The sequence below is a fragment of the Gouania willdenowi genome, chromosome 10, assembly GCF_900634775.1.
Source record: "Gouania willdenowi chromosome 10, fGouWil2.1, whole genome shotgun sequence".
Classification (NCBI taxonomy): Eukaryota; Metazoa; Chordata; class Actinopteri; order Blenniiformes; family Gobiesocidae; genus Gouania; species Gouania willdenowi.
The window spans coordinates 42,850,956-42,871,234 of NC_041053.1; positions in this window are offsets into that span (position 1 = coordinate 42,850,956).

A 20,279-nucleotide genomic window follows, 5' to 3' on the forward strand; every position below is an offset into this window, starting at 1 on the left:
AGGAGAGCGAAGTTTATGAAAGTGTTTTAAGATGGATAAAATACAAGCCTGAGGAACGACAGGGAGACATTTCTACTCTGTTACCAAAGGTACGACTGGGGCTGATGGACAAACGTTACGTCAGACGCAATGTGCTTAAAAAGGTAAAAACAAACCCTGAGTCCCACCTATTGGTCTCTGAGACCCTTAAAGTCATGTCTAAACCTTGGTTACTCTGCTCTAAGTCTGGGATCATCAACACCTTGTTTTGCCTTCGTTTGCCAAACACCATCTTACTGATGTTTAGATTAGATTCTAAGACCATAGAGGCCTTTGACTACATAACTAACAGCTGGATCACAGTTCACAATCATCCCAGTCAGAATAAAATGACTCACTTAAGCAGTACTCTCTTCCTTGATAGATGCTTCTACAGCACTGTCTTCCACAGAGGATACCTCTACATTGTGGTGAGGTTTATTATGACCAGCCCCTTTAACAGAGTGTGGAGGTTTAACCTAGTCACAAACACTTGGCATGAGATGTCACCAATGCAGGAATCACGATACGCTATGAATGTTACCGTGCTAAAGGGATGCATCTACGTTATGGGAGGCTACAGTTTTGATCTTACCTCACTAAGAACTGCTGAACGCTACCAGCGCAACATCAACCAGTGGACGTTCATTGCATCAATGAATGAAGAGAGGATGGACGCCAGCTGCACTACACTGAACAACAAGATTTACATATGTGGAGGACGGAATAACCATAGATCACTGAATACTGCTGAGTATTACAACCCATACACCAACCAGTGGACACTGATCACTCCTATGGGAACACCTCGGTGTGGACTTGGGGTTGTTGCATATATGGGCCACATTTTTGCAGTTGGAGGCAGAGATGGGTTTGCAGATCTGTCGATTGCTGAGGCTTATGACCCAGTGACCAACACCTGGTACGATGTCCCTGCAATGCGCCACACACAAAGTTACTTTGGCATTGCAGTGATGAACAAGCAGATCTTTGTCTGTGGTAACTCAGGAAACATTGTTGAGTGCTATGACAAGACTACAAATACTTGGTCTGTGGTATTTTCTGGCACGAACCACACTACGCCTTATAGGGTGAGTTGCTGTGTGATTTCTAGACTTCCCAACATGGCTGAGTACTATTCCCCTCGTGAACCCATCATACCCTAGACACGGATCTAAAAACAAAAGTCTAAACTAGATACTGAGATGGAGCAAATGTTATTTTCCATGATCCTAACTGGGAGTGTAACCTGCTCTGACCAGGTCTGTGTGTATCAATAAAAGTGTTTAAAGACAATAGAAGAACTGGTGTGTGAATAAATAGATCAGTTCATGTCTCAGCTCAGATGGGATGGTTTTAATCAGCCTGGATCAACCTGAGTTGATGATGATCTAGAAAAAAAAATGCTACATTTTAGTGGTGACAACATATAACAGACGTGTAGATGTACTGAATTTAATTAAAAATAATGTAGTACATATGTAGCACATATTTATTTTAAATATCAAGACAAAATAAAGCAATTCTTTGACACAATAAACTATTGAAAAAATATAACCTAATTTAACATTTAGAGTAATGCACTATAATACAATATAACACCTACAGGTATAGTGTAATTGTCTCGAGGGAACAACAACAACAATGGTGCAAAATCCAAAAGCAATGCAAAACACTGGAATCAACAGTTAAAATATAAAATTTTCAGTACAAGAACGTTTTTACTTTCTGTTTGGTTTTATTAGTAATAGAATTACATAGAATTAAGTACAATAGAACAATAATTAAAATATAATAAATATAAATATGGGCAGAAGATTAGCAGGTATAGTTACAGAGCAACACGCCTAACATTCAATTTACAGCAAATGTACAGTAATTGTAAAGGGTGTGTTTAATGTTTATTGTACCTTTTAAATTATTATTACAAAATAAAAAATAAGGGTTGCAATTTGGCGCCCCTCCATCTTTGGTGGTGGAGTTGGTGAGGGGAACAATGATGGGAGTGCACTGAAGAGGGCGATGGTGAAATCCACTATGGAACAAAAATGGCCTTTTATGGAATAGTTTGAACATGGCTGCCATAACAATGGATTTGGTATATGGAACAGCAACTTACCTCCACACAGATCCAAGGGGAAAGGAGGTTTCAGGACCTTCTTCCACCTCCATAGAACTGCACCTTGGCACAAAAGTCTGCCTTTTCTCCATATATTTGTGGTTGGTGCCACCAACGATGCCATGCAGCTCATCCATTGCCTTGGACACAATTCTGTTCAGTTATTACCACTGAGCAGGCTTAATACAGGGCAGGCTGCACAGACAGAAACACACAGTACCAAGGAGGGAAATCAAAAAGCTGACATTTCCAGTGTCTTTGAAGCAGGGATTTGTCTCAAAGAGTTTCATAGGTCGATCTTCTTCCTTTGTATTATCTGCATCAATGAAAACCCACCGAGCCTCAAACTCGAGGTCCAACATTTGGGCAAAATCGCCTTGGTTGGGTTTTGTGTTGGGATTCTTGTACATTTTGCTCAATGTTTTGTAGTGACTCACCTGCATCCTCAGACTAAGAGAAGATAAATCATAGTTAGTGGCATGTGTATGAATAAAATACAAAGCACAATGATATTAATAAGTCATTACTTACTTTCCCCACTAGGTTTGACAAAACCAGAAAACAGTTATATCATAAAGAGTGTAAGGTACACCTATCAGAGGTCAAACTTCACCTAAAGTCTAAAAAGCAATAACAGTTTGAGTAGAGCTGAGTTTTCTTAATAGACTTTCAGATTTATTTTTAGTGATGGTCAGTTACTTATTGTATTTGATCAGCTTAATGTTTTACTAAGCATAAGGAAAATGCAGTGGAGACGCTTTTCTTGGGGAAAATAATGAAATCATTTGTAAACACATAAGCAAAATAACAGGAAAACACAGGTCAATATCCAACATTGTGTGCATTACAATGTACTCTGGCACATGAGACAGAGGTAAATATAGTCTCAGTACAGGTTTAAGGGTTAGGGTTAAAAAGATGTCTTATGGGAAATTAGAAGCATTCATTGCACCAATAATTATTTGTGTGAAAATTCATTTTTTTATTCTATGCTTTGGACATTTATATTTCATCCTAATAAACCATATAAAAAGGAACAAGTTGAAAATGGAACAGACTAAATTATCCACAATAATGTTTTTGGTTTATTTCTTTCAAAAGAAACCAACAGTTGGGAGCTGATACAACTTGACTTACTCATTTTCTCTCACTGTAGTTGTTATCCACGGCACTTAAGCAAGGCATTTTTTGCATACAGGTACAGACAACATCCAGCTAACAGTGTGCAACATTAACGTGATCAAAGCTACCAATACAGACGCTAACTTTGCTTAATAATCACCAAATATGAATGAAAAACATGACTTACCCTCCATCACTGACAGTACGGTGTTGTCAGAATCTTCCATGGTGACAGAGTTCTCCTGCTGGCTGAAGCCTTAACACGTAGTACCTGGTAAAGACCCACAGAGTGAGCTAGCTAGCTAAAGTTCACATTGGCTAACGTTAGCTAGCTTGTTTAGCAGCCCCTGTGGAGAACATGTGACAAAATCCATTTATTAGTCAATATTTCATATCAACAACTGTCCATCATTGATCTGGGGACATGTCTCATGTTGTAGGTGTTTATCACAGATGTTGATGATGACAGAGGCTCCCACTGAAAACACTGTGGCCCAAGGCAGTGCTACCTTTACCTCAGCTCTCCTTGTCTGCAACAGAAAGGACGTCATTAAAAAGATCATCATGTAAAAAACATTCAAACATCAAGTCATTTTTCAATCAATGTCTTATTGAAATTATGATCACAATACAATTTTTTTCATCAAAATATTTCAAACTATTTTAAAATTATTTACCAATAAAACAAACCAATTCACCTACTTAAAATCATCACCATAAATGGAAAAAAGGAATAAAAGATCATTTAAGACAAGGTCATTTAAAAAAAAAATAAAAAAAATAATTAAATTGTATGTAAACAATTTATCAAACTGCTTCCAAGTACAATGAACATCAAACAAAAGATCTGACATGTTCTTATAGTCACACAGTCTTTGTACTTTGTTTAAACAAAGCGTTGTTTGCATGGGTTTCCTCCGGGTACTCCGGCTTCCTCCCACAATCCAAAAACAACACTGTTAGGTTGATTAGAGTCTCTAAATGGCCCATAGTAGTGAATGAGAGTGAGTGGTTGTCTGTGTTGCCCTGTGATGGACTGGTGCCCTGTCCAGGGTGTACCCCCACCCATCGCCCAATGATAGCCGGAGATTGGCACCGGCAGACCCCCGCGACCCTGTCAAACAGGAATAAGTGGGTCTGAAAATGGAATGGTGAATTAACTATAGTGTAGCATTAGCATCACTTGCTACTGTTGAGGAATCCAAAACTCACTTTTACACACCACAGTTCTTTTTACTATTTTAATATTTTGCTGTTTTACTGTCTTTGCTAATAGTGAAAATGATGCCTATGTAATATTACTTATTTTTTTGCTTCCATCACCTCTGTTGCAACGTATGCTCTGTGCACATAAGGATATGGAGAGTTCACACAAAGTTGACAAAGTTCAATGTGGCTTTGCTATGTCCACACTGGGACGATATGAAAGGAGCGCAAAGCTGTGGTTTCCTGTATCTTACCATTTTAGGGAACATAAATGTGAAAGGTGTGTCACGGTACGGTGTGGGTGTGGACCCAAATGCAGAAAGAGGAGGTAGGATGGAGGCATAGAGTTCGTGGAACCAATCCATCTTTATTAAACAAAAACAAAACTTAAATCCAAAAAGACAGGAGGAACAGTGAGCAAGAAAACACACAATGATCCCACAGTCATACTGTGTCCAAGCACACAGCCAAATAGTGAGTGAAGCTTGACTAGGATTGGGCCACACCTGAGTGGAAACATGAGGGAGCTAATCAGTCACCAACCAAGCACACAGACATCACTGGGGGGTGGAGCCACAAGCAGGAACACCTGAAACACATGACTAGACCCAAACTGAATAAACAAAGACACAGAATAACTAAAAAAGGACCCCAACACTGTAAATGCTAACATTCATATTAATTAAATATGATAAGTGAACCAAACTCAGTTTTCATTATGAACACTAGTTTTAAATAAGTAAGCAGTAATTTAGAGTTGAAGAACTTGCTTAACTTAATGTATCCTAGTTAAGTCAAATTAGAAAAAAAAATTAATTGTACCCAGTGTCCTTTGCGGGTTCTTTCAGACATGCGCAGATCTGCCTCGTCAACTTCGCGCTTTCCAGAACATTCCCGTACACGCAAACGGCCATCTTGGATGCTCAGAGAGTGGTGAGCGGCGCGCATTTTGAAGTTATCGTCGGCGTTGTAGGAGTACTTGTGTTGAGTTCACTTTTTTCCTCTCTCCTCTTGTGGTTGTGTGATAGCAAACTGTGTGTAGGGTGACCAGATGTCCCGCATTTTTAGTGCTTTTCACACGTCCCGCAAATTGAGACGTTGTCCCGCTTTGACACAAGTGAGAGAGAGAGTGTTTTATTGGCCGTGAAATACACGGACCTTATTGGGTCCAGTGAATGACCTTAAATGGATGTGCGCTGCAGCAGCTGCTGCTCTGCGCACGTGTCATTTCTACTTGCACGTGATTTTCTCCGTATATACTGCTACCCCCGTCTGATCAACCTGCACTGATTTGAAGCTATTTGAACATGCATGAATCAATGAGAGGAGTGGATGGCGTGTCCCATGTTATTGCATCCCTTCAAACATGGTCTCACAGTGGAGAGTCAGGCCTGGCTGTATATTTGGAGCTGTTCTCATTCTTTCTAGTAGGGCTGTGCAATTAATCGAAATGTGATTACAAGTTAAATTATTACACTAAAAAAAATAACATGATTGAGAAAAATACAACTATTATTATTAAACAATTATCATTAAATGAATAAAATTATCAACCATTTATTTTATTAGGTTTAAATTATACACATTTTTAATTTACTAAATAAAACACATTTTTACGATTTAGGATAGCTACAAAGAATAAACCATGGCACACGAGAAAAAAATATTATTATTACTAGCTTTGAGTTATATAATATAGGACACATCATGTGCATTAAGTGTTTTTTGTGCTTTAGTGAACAATCTTGATTTGAACGTTTGAGGTATTTTATTGACGTTTACAGAATATTTTATTTAATATCTTTATTATCTTTATATATACTTTATTCTATATCATTACATTTGTATCACTAAACTCAGTTATTAATATAGAATGATAGAAATGATGAAAATCTGTATATAATCTCCTGCAATTGATTATTAGTGGCACCATATTGACGCCTATTTCTATGTTTATAATTTTGTGTTGAAAAAGTTTCTTATTGGATTGCAATGTACCGTCTTAGATTACATTTTCACCTTTTTAAAAAGAATTGGTGACTTGAATAATTCAATTCTCTCAGGATTTTATATTGCAGTTGTATAGTGTAAACCAGTGTAAACCAGTGTAAACCTTGTTTTGTCTCCTCTCAGGGACAGCACGTGTGAGTGAGTTCTGTAGTATGTCTTGTTTAGGGGAAGGTCTGGATTAGGGCACACTCAGAATGTGTCTAACTGCATTCGTGCTGTTCTGTGAAATGGCAAAAGCACTATACTAAAATGAGCAATTCAATATGAAATAAGCTATAAAATACATATCTCTGATATTTGGACACAGTTATGACAGTGATTTGTTGAAGGTTAGTCATGTATGGGTATATATTTGAAATTATTGCCTTAATTGGATATTCTTTTTCACAGTCCCCCATTCAGGCTGAAGCAGAGGGTCAACTGTTCACCCATTACCCAGTCTCAGCAATTAAAGGTATATCATTCAATATTTGTATTTGTTTCATGGGTTGGGGTAATAGACATAAAATAACACCACTACAGTTGGATTATATATTTTATTGTCCATTTGTTCAAAAATAATCAATTACATTAATTTAAAAGAAAAAATGATTTCACCTTTTAGTTTGTGATTTTAAAAAATCTGTATATATATATATAAAATAACTGAACATTTTAATTTATGGCAGTAAAGTAAAATTTGAACTTTATTATTATTATTTACATGTGCTCAATGCTAAAATTATCTTGTCTTTCCAGGTCAACCAGAGCAGTATTATCTGATGCTGTACATTGCTTTTAATGAATGTGGCAGCAAAGAGAAATTGTAATCTTATAATTAAACATGGTAGCACTTAGTTGTTGTGTAATGTTGCATTCAATAGATGATGCTACATTATTTAAAACATATTTCTAAATAGGTTTCAAATTGCGTCACAAGGGGGTACAAGCCAGTCTACAGAATTAAAATACAATGTCAATTATTTGCACCAGGGGATTTTTACCCTAAAAGAAGGCCAGATTAAAAATGTGTGTGTGCTTCTTTTGCAGGATACAACTAAAGAAGAGGTCCTCGCCTCAGTGACAGTTGTCAGTGAAGATCCTCAGCAACAGCTTCTAAATGCAGTGCACTTCCAACCCATTTCCAATGCCATCATCATTGAGGGAGGTACTGTCATGGACAATATTAGGGACTTTCCCCAGGCAGTCTGCCTCATCTTTGGGCTTATATATGCCCTTCACTTAGATTACCCAAAATGCATAGCAAACACGTTCACGTTCATTCAAGCCGTCATGCTTGGATTGGGAAGCAAAGCCCTCCCCCCAAAATTGCTAGGTTTGAAAAATAAACTATGTAGACCAGTTCATACAGTGTCACAACTTACTGTTAGTAAGAATATTGTTCTTATTTCTATTAAAAACGTTCTGTGTTTAAAGTTTAAAGTTATGTTCTAGGTATAATGTTGAAGTTAAATTTGAATTTCAAATATATTTGTGTTGTTTGAAAAAGTGTTATTTGTTTGATCAATGTTGCCCAAAAGATGAAACCAGTGTTAATTGTGGTTTCAGTCTTGATTTGTTTTTATTTTGAAGAGCGGACAAACAGGAATTTATTTTTGTTAATGTGCTTTTGTCATTGGGTTTCAGATTATTACTTAAAAGTACAGGCACCAAACATAAACCTAACTTACTGAAGTAAGAAATATTATTTTATAAAGATTCTCTGAGATTTGCTCTGAAAATAATGTTTCTTTTAACTGTTTCATCAACATGATTATTTTATATTCTGCATAGGGTTAGGGTTTGTCCAAAGCTACAGCATGTTACAAGGTAACTAAAAGATTTTAGTTCAATTGTTTGAGCTAATGTTTCATTCAAATGATGTAGTACATTTGGTGATTTTTGCCTTCATAACGAGCATAAAGAACAGTTTAGTGCCATGTGTCTTGTTAAATGCATTGTTGAGCATTTGAAAATAAATTTTAAACCCACTGTTAATCCATTGATTTTTATTCCATTCATTGTTCTTGAGTTTTTATATCCTGCTCTATTCTCATTCTATTATAGAATTGTTTTATTGAATGTGATGGAGAAAAACTTAAAAGAATTAAGCTATCACTGAAAGCCCACAATAAATAAGTTACTTTAATTTAATTTATTTAAGTTAATTTGAGTGGTGTAAACTCAAAATTACTAAGTTATAATAATTCAATTATTTAGGTTCATTTGAGTATTGTTAACTGACAATAAATAAGTTAATCAAATCTAATTAACTTAAGTCAACAAAAATTAGTTTTTTTAAGGCAGCAAGTTTGCATATTTTTTTAAGTAAAGTCAACTTATTGAATTTTACAGTGAAAGGCTAAACAAACAGAACCTGACAAGGTGTTTCCTGTATGTACTGTATGCTTCTCATGTATTTCTGCCATATTTGGAAGTTATGTGACAGTTAGATGCATTTTGTGTATCACGTGGTAGAACCGACGACTCACAATATGCTCTGTTTTATTGATTTTAGTCACATGATGTTTTCCTGCTGCATACTGAGTGATGTAGATATAATCCAGCCTGCAGCCTCTTCATCACATTTGTCTGACGCTGACACAGATTCTTCTTCAAAGCTCCTGTTGAACTTAGAAGCTCAATTTTGAGATTATACTTATATGCTTTATGTAGTCATTATCTCTATTGGAGAACCCTGAATGGTAATTTTACTGTATCTTTTACTATTTTACCTGTAGAAAGACTTTTTACTTTTCATACCAACCCTAACTGAAGGGATATTGTAGAACCTGTTTTTCTGTAACTTAAAATAAAAGGATCTCCTGCTGAGAACAACTCATGTATATCCAACTAAAAACTATTTGTAGTCCACTTTTCTTTAATAAGAAGAAACCCACCATCCAGATCTACTGCATCCACTTAAGGTAAGCAACCTCAGGCCTCATTAGCAACGGAGAGCAACATAGTGCATTGACAGGCCACATAAGGTGAGATACTGTGGTTACTGGATGTATTGACCTATTGGGAACTAGAATGGGCAACCACTAGTGAAACAGAGTAAACTGTAGAACAAATCCCACCATACTGTAACCCATTCCAGAACTCACTGGATGATAATTATAGAGAGGTTTACCAACAAAACAATAAGGCTCTGCGGTAGCTAGAGTGACGGCGCCAGAGAGTGAGCACAAGCACCACCGCCAATCGGGGCGGGCCCGGTTATCCAACACTACATAACAAGGCAGTATATCAGTCTAGTGATTTCTATTAGTTATTGAGGTAACACACTCATAATAATAAAATACTAATTTAATCAGTGTTTTAACACACAGTTTAGACAATCATATCCTTTACAAAATAAAACGTTACTGCTTTGGTTACATTAGGCCTGGGTGATATGGACCAATATTCATATCTATATATTTTTCCTCAAAATGGTAATTGGTGATATAAATCATTTATTTTTTATCAATAGTTTAGTTTTTTTAGACAAACACTAACAACATCTGGTGAACTTAAAAGACATATCAAAAAAAATTATTTTTTAGCAGAACACAAATCTGACTTCAAAATCATAATTTCTCTTTTTGAAAATAACGTGACATATCACAGGCTTATGAGGACAATGCTCTCTGCTGCTGTCGCCCTAGCAGGAGATCCTTCTACCAGTAACTGCCAGTCTGCTCTGGCTGCTGAGCAGTGACAAACCAAAACTGCAATAGACAGCGTCGGTGTGTGTGCAGCTCATCATGCGCTGATTGTTTGCATTATTTGTTTATTAATTTCAAGATTATGAGAGAGAATAGTGGTGTGAGACGCCAAGCTATTGTTTGATCAGCACGTGTTAGTTAATATGCATTGGATCAAACTAGGCTTTGTGGTCATGACAAGGACACACCAAACCTTGGGTTTAGACACTGTCTCCCCTTAAGATAGGGGTAAACAGTGAGTCTGATCCTTTTGGGGAAAACAGGAGGCATTTTGATAGCATTGCTATAGCAACCATGGTCACATATGTGTTTGATTGTTCTCCCTGATTGGGGTAAAGGTCACTGGGGTCAAAAGTTTGATATTATGTTAAATGGAGGACAAAGATCCTGAGTGGCATCTAAGCAGTGTTTTGTCTATAGACCAGTAGAGACTAAATTCTGTATATTGTAAATGTGTTAGACCCGCCCATATTTGGGCATGACTCAAACTTATGACATTATCTGTGTGCTTTCCCCAGAGGACAGACACTTCAGAATTGAAGGAGCATCAGAACATAATGTATTGATCATTCATTCACTTCTCCTTGATCAAGTAAATAAACCTTTTCAACACTGGACTCCTGTCTACTCTCTCCACTGACGTATGGAGCTGCATGATTAACATCTCTAGCAGCACGTAAAGTAATTGTGCTTCTTGAATGGATTGTTTATTATTGTTTATGAAAGCTGATAATACAGTAATTGTGTTTTTTCTTTATGATTCGTTAAGGTTATGAACCTGAAACTGAACCTTCTGAATTAACTAAATTAATTTAAAAAAGGAAAGGAAAAACAACTGAGTTCTGTTTTATAGGCCTTTCACGTTTGGCATGTTGAGGAACAGTACGAAACATAACAAAAAATAGAGTGAAAATGCAGCAGTTGTTGGTGTTGGAGCTTTACTCACCCATAAAAATGTGGTTGACGTTGGAGGTGCTACTATTAGGAGTTTTTGAGGTGATAATGATATTAATCACAGGATCAATTTTTTGTGTAGCATTACATAATGATGTAACTATTCTAAAGAACATTTGCTATCACAATTAAGAGATTTCAATTCATTTATTTTAACGTTCAATGTGCAACATTGAACGTTAAAATAAACAAACACACATTACAACCATTTCAGCCAGAGGTTGACTTACATTGGCTGTCTCCCTGCCAGATGTTACCAATGTGAGTACTAAATGTGTCCAGGCCGGCAGATTAGTCCGGGGTCCGGCAACATCATCGGCAGTCGGCGACTAATCACGTACTTGGGCTGAAGGTGGAATCAAGTGGAGGAGGAGGATAATGGAGAAAAGATCACAGTCACATCCTGTTAACGAAAACAAATTAGTTTAATTTTTTGGAAATTAAAATTCAAAAACATTGATTTAAAATTACAGATAAACTCAAAAAAAAATCTACCAGAGGCAAGGGTGTCATTCATTTCCTCTTCATCTGACACAATGGATCAGTTCTGCAAGGTCGCTGGAGGTAGGAAGACACTTAGACTGCTGTATGACCTTTTGCTTGAATATAGTAGGACACCTACTGTACATGGAGAGAATTCATGAATCCCACATCAGAAATTCAAACGACTAAAGTAAAAACAAAATAGTACCTAGTGCAAGAGTTCAGCAGCAAACAAATTGTTTTATTTATCCGTGAGTAATGATTACACATGAACACAAACAAAAAAGATGCATGGGTGCAATAATCACATTTAATGCATGTATTAACTTATTTAACAATTTAATGGACATTTTTATATATATATATTATATATTTATTTTAAAATGTTTTTATTTATTTAATTATGACTCTTTTGGGCTTCCATACATACTAACATAGCATAAACTAGGTCTCATAGATTATCCAAAAACTTGGCAGAGACATCTTCACCAAACTGCAGGAGGAAGTCTTAGTGGATCTGCACAAGCTAAATGGATACCAAGTGGCTCATTTTATAACTTTTATACACCTGCAACACCAGCTGCAATTCACCTTTTCAAAAATATAATAACGTTCAAATAAACTCCAGAAAGTGTCGTAGTGTAGTTATCAATAGGACTGTGAGAAATTTTGTCTTTGAAAAAAAAAAAGACACGTGATTGGCTGCCTGAGTCCTTAAGTGTTTCTGTTCAACAATAATTTACCTTTGTACAGCCCTAATGCAAATAGTTCTGTGACTTAATTACCAGGCCTTTGATGTCTTTGAAACCTGGAAACTCAGTTAGCACTTTTTTTTTTTTTTTACCTTGTCTGCACATGCTGTTGAAGGTTAACACTACAAGAAGTGAAATCTTTTAACAGCAATGCATATTTTATTATTGCAATTAAGTAAATGAATTTATTTCATTGCATAATTGTGACCATCACCAGCCCTCCCTAGGGAAGGGTAAATACTTTATTAAAGGGAGGATGTAAAAGAGAGAGGGCAGTGTTACACCAGGGTGAGGGGGGTGGGGGGGGGGAGTTAACAGGGAGGAGGGATACAAGATAGGAAAACGAATGGGTGGGGAATAATCAATAAGTTTCAAGTGATGTGATGTGAAATTGTGGTTGTGTATATTGTGCTTATTGTTGTGTTATCAAGCCAGTTTGGTGACTTCTGAGGATTTGTCTTCGTCAAAGACCATATTACGATGATATTCAAACGTCATCTTCATCTTTTGCTTGATAGCAGCCTCATCAGAAGAATACTTCGTGAAGATCATGGCCTTCCTGCATTGCTCCTCATTCAGGGTGATCTCAGGACTAGATGAAACCTCTCTTCTAGCCGTTGGCCCTCCACCCTTCAGCCGACGTGGTGACCCTCGGTTCCCTGACGCACTCTTCCTCTGGATGGTCTTAAGTCTCCATGCTAAGTACCCACTGCTGCTTTCACCATCATAGAAATGTTCCTTTAAATCAATAATATGATCAGTAATGAAAACAGCAGTAGTTGACTTAAATAATGAAGTTGGAGGAATGCAAAACGGCATAACTTGTGACACTTTTGACAATGAACTACTTGAAAAATAGTAATGCACTATTTTTATAGAATCAGAAGAGCTTTATTGACCAGGTACAGTTTAGAACAATACAAGGAATTTTACTTGGTAGTTGCAGTGAAAGAATACACAACAAACCGGACCAGCCATTTGCGGCGCCCACATATTTAGGTGAAAAAGCGATCAATAACAGGAGTAGAGGAGGGGTGAGGGGAAAAAAAAAAAAAAAAAAGAGCCGCCGTCTGCAGAAACTTCCTGGTGATAAGAGTTGAGACAACCTTGGCTTTAGCCTTGGCTAGCTGGGGAGCTGAAAGGGAGATAAGCAATGTGATTTGATACAGGCTATGTTAATTTCCAATAGCCTTCTGTCCTGGGTCTCTCTGCTGTAATCAATGAGTGACCTAGTTTCCACTTCCAAGCCAGGTCTCCAACTTCTCCTAATTGTTATCCATAACGCGTAGACGATCCAAAAGCAGCTCTTGCTTGCTTTTGATATAGATCAACACACGAGTCTGAGTGTTCAGAGCCCTGCTACAGCCTTCAGAAATCACTGGCAGCTTTTCAAACGTCCCGCTTGGACATACGGGTTCACCACCCCCGGTTCTTTTCGTCGAAAAAATCTGATCGATAGCACTGAGAGACCAACTAATTAGTTCTATTGTTCCGGTTTTGGATGAGTTACAGAGAGAGGCTCTTTTTAGGCTCACAAGACCAGACAAAGTAGCAGCAGGGAGAGAGATAAGAATGGAAGGGAGGGAGAAACAGAGAGTGCGACTGTCCTCGTCGAGAGAAGCAAGAAGAAGGCAGGTGTGAAAAAACTAAAACTTACATATCCATTTTTGGAATATGAATCCATCAAGGAAGGGAACATGGAAACTATGCCTCGAGCCTCTCACATGCCTTGGTGGGGATGTTCTGACACGAGGTGAGTGAAAAGGAATAATAATTATATTGCCCACAAAGCAAAAACATTAAAAATAGAATTAAATGTGGATGTTTTCCCCACAAGCATGTCATCAATTGTTTGACGGGTCATATGTCACAATCACTGAAGAAACATGTCTGCAGTGAGGATGTTAATCATCTGTCGGCGTGATGAGTCAGACCTTCGGTCCGGTTGTATTCCTTGACAATACGGTCTCCACCAGGTTTCTTGGTCATTGCAGCTTCAACTATCTGTAAAGGGACAAACAAAGTCATTTAGAATATAGTAATCTTGGACAATTGACAGTAAACACACCTAATAATATGAAAAATCAAAAAAAAGGGCGACCCCCTAAAGGAAGCTGTAACTTACTTTTTTCATCGATGTTGACTGTATCATTAGAGCTGCAGGTTGAAAGATGATTGTGTCATCAGAAGCAGAGCTTGCAAACACTTGCAGATGAAGTTGTTCCTGGTGAACAAATGGAGGAGGCTGTCCCCTGGGATCCTCAACGTTGTTCAGGAGAGAAAATTGAGAAATAAAAGTACAGTATATTTCATGGACTACACTGAAAGAAATGGGAATCAGAAAAGAGCAAGTGTACCGTTGTCAAATCTGATGGTAAATACGCCAGCATTGGGTTGCTGTACAACTTCTTCAAAGACGTCTGCGTCGATTTCAGTTCCTGTCTCATCAAAAACTCTGACACCTTCACTGACAGGAGAGATGGACAACTTTGTGAAAGCTTTGGGGAAAAAACAAACAGGTTGACACCTAATATGAAATGTTTAAGATATAATATATGGTACCTCTGCCACCTCCTCAGTGATACTGTTAGCACGTGTCATGCTAATATGGTCACACCATCTATCCTATACCAAGCTAAAAACAGTGGTCTCTGATGTCACACTAACAAAACTTAACTGACCAAATAAAATCAGCCCTCAGTTATGGTGAATGACATATGTAGAATTTACTTAATTGATACAAAAAATATTTTCATTTCTAAAAAACATCAACTGGTTTATCCAATTTGCTATTGTTTCGGGTGCTTTGATTGGCTAGTATCGTTGGTTCTCGAACCACCACTGTGACTAGACCAAGTACACGGTCTCAACTCTGGGAAAAATAATGCACCGATTGAAAAGGAAATATCTTCTTCCTAGTTCTGATATAACAGATTCCAGCGAGAACAAAAATATGGAAAAAAAAGGTAAGTGTTTTGGTTACAACCGGAAGTTTAAACTGTTGAACTAGTCCTGTTAAAAATAGAATTCTAATGTTTAAATATGTGCTGAAATTTGCATGATACATGTTAATTAGCTAATGTGAGTAGTGATGCACCAAAATTCCAGCTACTGAATATTTTTGGTCAAAAATGGGCCAAAAGTGGATTTTCATTTTTTTTTTGTCCGCAGACTCGTTTAGTGGCTGTATTTTAATACGAAGTCTCTGCCTGTATGTAGCCGTACTGCACGTCTGTAATGTACGACAATAATCTACGTCTTAATAGCAAACAGAAGAACATGACTTAAACTGGCCAATGAGGGGCGCTACTTACGGATATAAAGTCGGTATATTGATACGTTACGTACCCTTAGCCACTGCCATATATCTGAGCAGAGTTTGAGATGGAGCACGTAAGTGTGTTTAATGTTTGTGTGTCACACCAACAGTGTTTGTGTGTATGGCGAGCGGATAGTGCCTCTGCTAACCTACCACAGGAGACTGTCATGTGAAAGTGCATGTCTCACCACATCTCCGCTGTGACCAGCTTGTGAAACGCAATATATTTAATTATATTTCACATGTTCACTGTCACGCCCCTGGGCGTGACTTTGGTCCTCCTGTGTTCCCCACTCCTTTTTTTTCTTCCCTGCTTGTGTGATTGGTGGAGTCTGCTGGAGCTACTCACCTGTTGGCCATCTGCAATCAAGCTGCTGCAGTGAAAGACCCAGTTCTCCAGACAGACTCTGCCAGCTTGTTCCGTCAGCTTGATGGTGATTTTGGCAGTCGGCTACTAAGTGACTTACTACACTTACTTGTTTCTGATAACCTGAAACTTACCTTCATCTCCTGTGCTCCTAGTGCCTGTGTGGGGAAGACTCCGAGGACCTGAGACCTGCATTGCTGGAACTGAGAAAATAAATTGTCAACTTTAATTCCTATCTTGTGTCTGTTTTGGGTACTAAACTACTAAACCCTAACAGAACAATCTGGCCAAATGAACCCAGCAGACCAGGACAGTGTGAAACAGGCTCTAGCCTCCCAGGGAGCCCTTGTCGGCCAGCATGACCAAGCACTGCAGGAGATTATGGACAAGCTTGTGGCATTGTCCACCAACGTTACACGCCTTGGAAAACAGGTGGGCCAGCTTTCTGATCGCCTCTCTTCCGATCCACAACCTGCTCCATCTGCCGTGGCTTACAGAGAGCCTCACATTCCAACTCCAGAGCGTTACTTCGGTGATCTCGGTGCGTGTGGACGGTTCCTCCTCCAGTGTTCTCTGGTATTCGACCTGCAACCTCTCACCTATACTACAGATAAGTCACGCATTGCATTTGTTATGAGTTTACTATCTGGCAAAGCATCTCAATGGGCTACTGCTGCGTGAGAGAGTCAAGCCACTTATTTTGCATCATACTTAGCTTTCTCTAATGAAATGAAGAAGACATTTGACCACCCATTAAAGGGAAAAGAGGCTGCTAAAAGATTGTTAACTCATAACCAAGGATCATCCCCAGTTGCCCAGTATGCTATTGATTTTCGGATTCTTGCTGATGAGAGTGGCTGGGATGACGTAGCGCTACAAGATGCATTTGTACGAGGCCTATCTGATAATGTGAAGGATGAGCTAGTAGTCCGTGATGAAACGAAGAGTCTTGAGGAGCTAATTTCTTTAGCTACACGTCTTGATAATAGACTGAGAGAAAGACGTAGAGAGAAGAATTCACGCCAGCCCTCATTTCGTGGTCCCAATGTACTCTCGCCTTCTTCTTCCCCTGCACCAAGCAGTTCTCCTCCTATGCTTTCTAGCCAAGGCAAGTCTTTCGATGCTGAGGAACCAATGCAACTCGGCCGGGCTGGACTTACTCAAGGTGAGCGCCAACGCCGTCGTAGGTTTGGACTATGCCTATACTGTGGACAAGAGGGGCATTACGTCTATGCTTGCCCTGTGCAACCAAAAGATTAGGGTCACCAGTGAGTGGAGGGATCCTGGTGAGCCAAGCTACCTCTCCACAATCTACTACTCCTGACCGGCTCCTTGTCCAGGCCTCCTTACTGTGGTTACGCGAGTCTATTTCATTCTTTTCCTTTATTGACTGTGGCGCAGATGACAATTTTATTGACTCTACTCTCGTCCGTCAAGCAAATATTCCCACTGAGCCCCTAGAGTGTCCCAGAGAGGTCCATGCTTTGAATGGAAGTCATCTAGCCAAGATTACTCACCGCACAGTTCCTGTTACCCTCTTGCTATCTGGTAATCACAGGGAGGAGATCCAGTTATTAGTAATTTCATCACCACTAGCCCCTGTGGTTCTAGGACTCCCTTGGCTTAAACTGCACAACCCACGCATTGATTGGACGGCCAATAAAGTTACCAGTTGGAGCGTTCACTGTCACTCTCATTGTCTGCAGTCGGCAATTACTGTTGGTAAAAGTTTTTACTCTCCTCCTGCTCCTCCTCCGGATTTAACTTCTGTCCCAAGAGTATATCACGACCTAGCTAAGGTATTTAGTAAACAAGAAGCACTGTCTCTCCCTCCACATCTCCCTTATGATTGAGCTATAGATTTACTTCCAGGAGCTCCTTTACCTTCAAGCCGCCTGTACAAGCTCTCCCGTCCAGAGAGGGAATCCATGGAGCTATACATTAAGGATTCCTGAGCTGCAGGGCTTATTCGTCCCTCCTCTTCACCAGTTGGAGCAGGGGTTTTTTTTGTTGCAAAGAAGGACACTACTTTACGGCACTGCATCGACTATCGTGGGTTAAATGAGATCACTATAAAGAATAAATACCCCTTGCCTCTCATTGACTCCGCTTTTGAGCCTCTTCACCAAGCAACCATTTTCACCAAACTAGACCTACGAAACGCATATCATCTCGTCCACATTCGTCAAGGCGATGAGTGCAAGACCGCCTTTAACACCCCCTTAGGACACCTTGAATATTTGGTGATACCTTTCGGCCTTATGAATGCCCTGGCCATCTTCCAAGCCCTGGTGAATGATGTCCTCCGTGATATGCTCAATAAATTTGTATTTGTTTACCTGGATGACATCTTGATTTTTTCCAGAAATCTTCAGGAACATTTTCAACATGTGAGGTTGGTGCTAGAGAGACTGTATGAGAACAAGCTTTTTGTTAAAGCAGAGAAATGTGACTTTCATGCTGTCTCTGTGAATTTTCTTGGTTTTGTCATTGAACAGGGGCAACTCAAGCCCGATCCAGCAAAAGTTAAAGCGGTCGCTGAGTGGCCTACACCAGAAACGCGGAAGCAACTCCAGCGATTTTTGGGGTTCGCCAATTTCTACAGAAGGTTAATCAAGGACTACAGTCGTAAGGCATCTCCACTCACTCGTCTGACCTCCAAGTCTATCCCTTTCGAGTGGTCAAGTGAAGCGGAAGGTGCGTTTTCCACACTTAAACTTTTCATAACGGCCCCTGTTTTGTCTCACCCAGACCCGTCCCAACAGTTCACGGTTGAAGTCGATGCCTCTAACGCCGGAGTGGGTGCTGTCCTCTCCCAGCGTTCTCCTTCTGACCAGAAGATGCACCCCTGTGCTTTTTTCTCTCGGCGTCTCACACCAGCAGAGGTTAATTATGACATCTGTAACCGAGAACTTCTGGCTGTGATTTTGGCTCTGCAAGAGTGGAGACACTGGCTCGAGGGAGCTGAACAGCCCTTCATAGTGTGGACCAACCACAAGAACCTTACCTACCTTCGTTCGGCAAGACGGTCGAACTCCCGGCCAGCTAGATGGGCTTTTTTCTGGGAAGGTTTAACTTTGTTATCACCTATCGCCCTGGCTCCCGCAATGTGAAGCCTGACGCCCTGTCTCGCCAGTCACTTTTGGAGGAGTCCGAATCTCAACCCAGTTCCATCCTTTCTCCTACCTGTGTACTTGGTGCAGTTAGGTGGGAGATTGAGAGGGTAGTGCAGGCTCAAGAAGCCCTGAAACGCACTTCTGCTCGCAATCAGAAGATGGCTAACCGGCACCGTAAGCCATCCCCCTCTTATTTGCCTGGACAAAAGGTATGGCTTTCTTCTCGAGATCTGCCCCTTCAAGTTGAGTCTCGCAAGTTCGCCCCTAAGTTTGTTGGACCTTTCACTATTGAGAAGATTATCAACCCCTCGGTGGTTCGTCTTAAGTTGTCGGCGTCTATGAACGTTTATCCATCCTTTCACGTGTCTCTCTTGAAGCCCGTTGTTTCCAGTCCTCTCTGCCCTCCGGCCGACCCCCCTCCTCCCACCCGGCTTGTTGATGACCATCCGGCCTTCACTGTGCGTCGCATTCTCAATGTCCGGCGACGTGGGAGGGGCTTCCAGTATCTGGTGGATTGGGAGGGGTATGGTCCGGAGGAGCGGTCTTGGGTTCCTCGACGTTTCATCCTGGATGCCTCCCTGCTCCGGGACTTCTATCGGGCTTTCCCTGGCAAGCCTGGGGGAACGTCAGGGGACATCCCGTAGGAGGGGGGGGTACTGTCATGCCCCTGGGCGTGACTTTGGTCCTCCTGTGTTCCCCACTCCTTTTTTTTCATCCCTGCTTATGTGATTGGTGGAGTCTGCTGGAGCTACTCACCTGTTGGCCATCTGCAATCAAGCTGCTGCAGTGAAAGACCCAGCTCTCCAGAGAGACTCTGCCAGATTGTTCCGTCAGCTTGATGGTGATTTTGGCAGTCGGCTACTAAGTGACTTACTACACTTACCTGTTTCTGATAACCTGAAACTTACCTTCATCTCCTGTGCTCCTAGTGCCTGTGTGGGGAAGACTCCGAGGACCTGAGACCTGCATTGCTGGAACTGAGAAAATAAATTGTCAACTTTAATTCCTGCCTTGTGTCTGTTTTGGGTACTAAACTACTAAACCCTAACATTCACAGACAAAGCTGGTCCTATAAGACAGTAATGTAGTGTTATGGCAATTTTTATATTCATCGTCATATC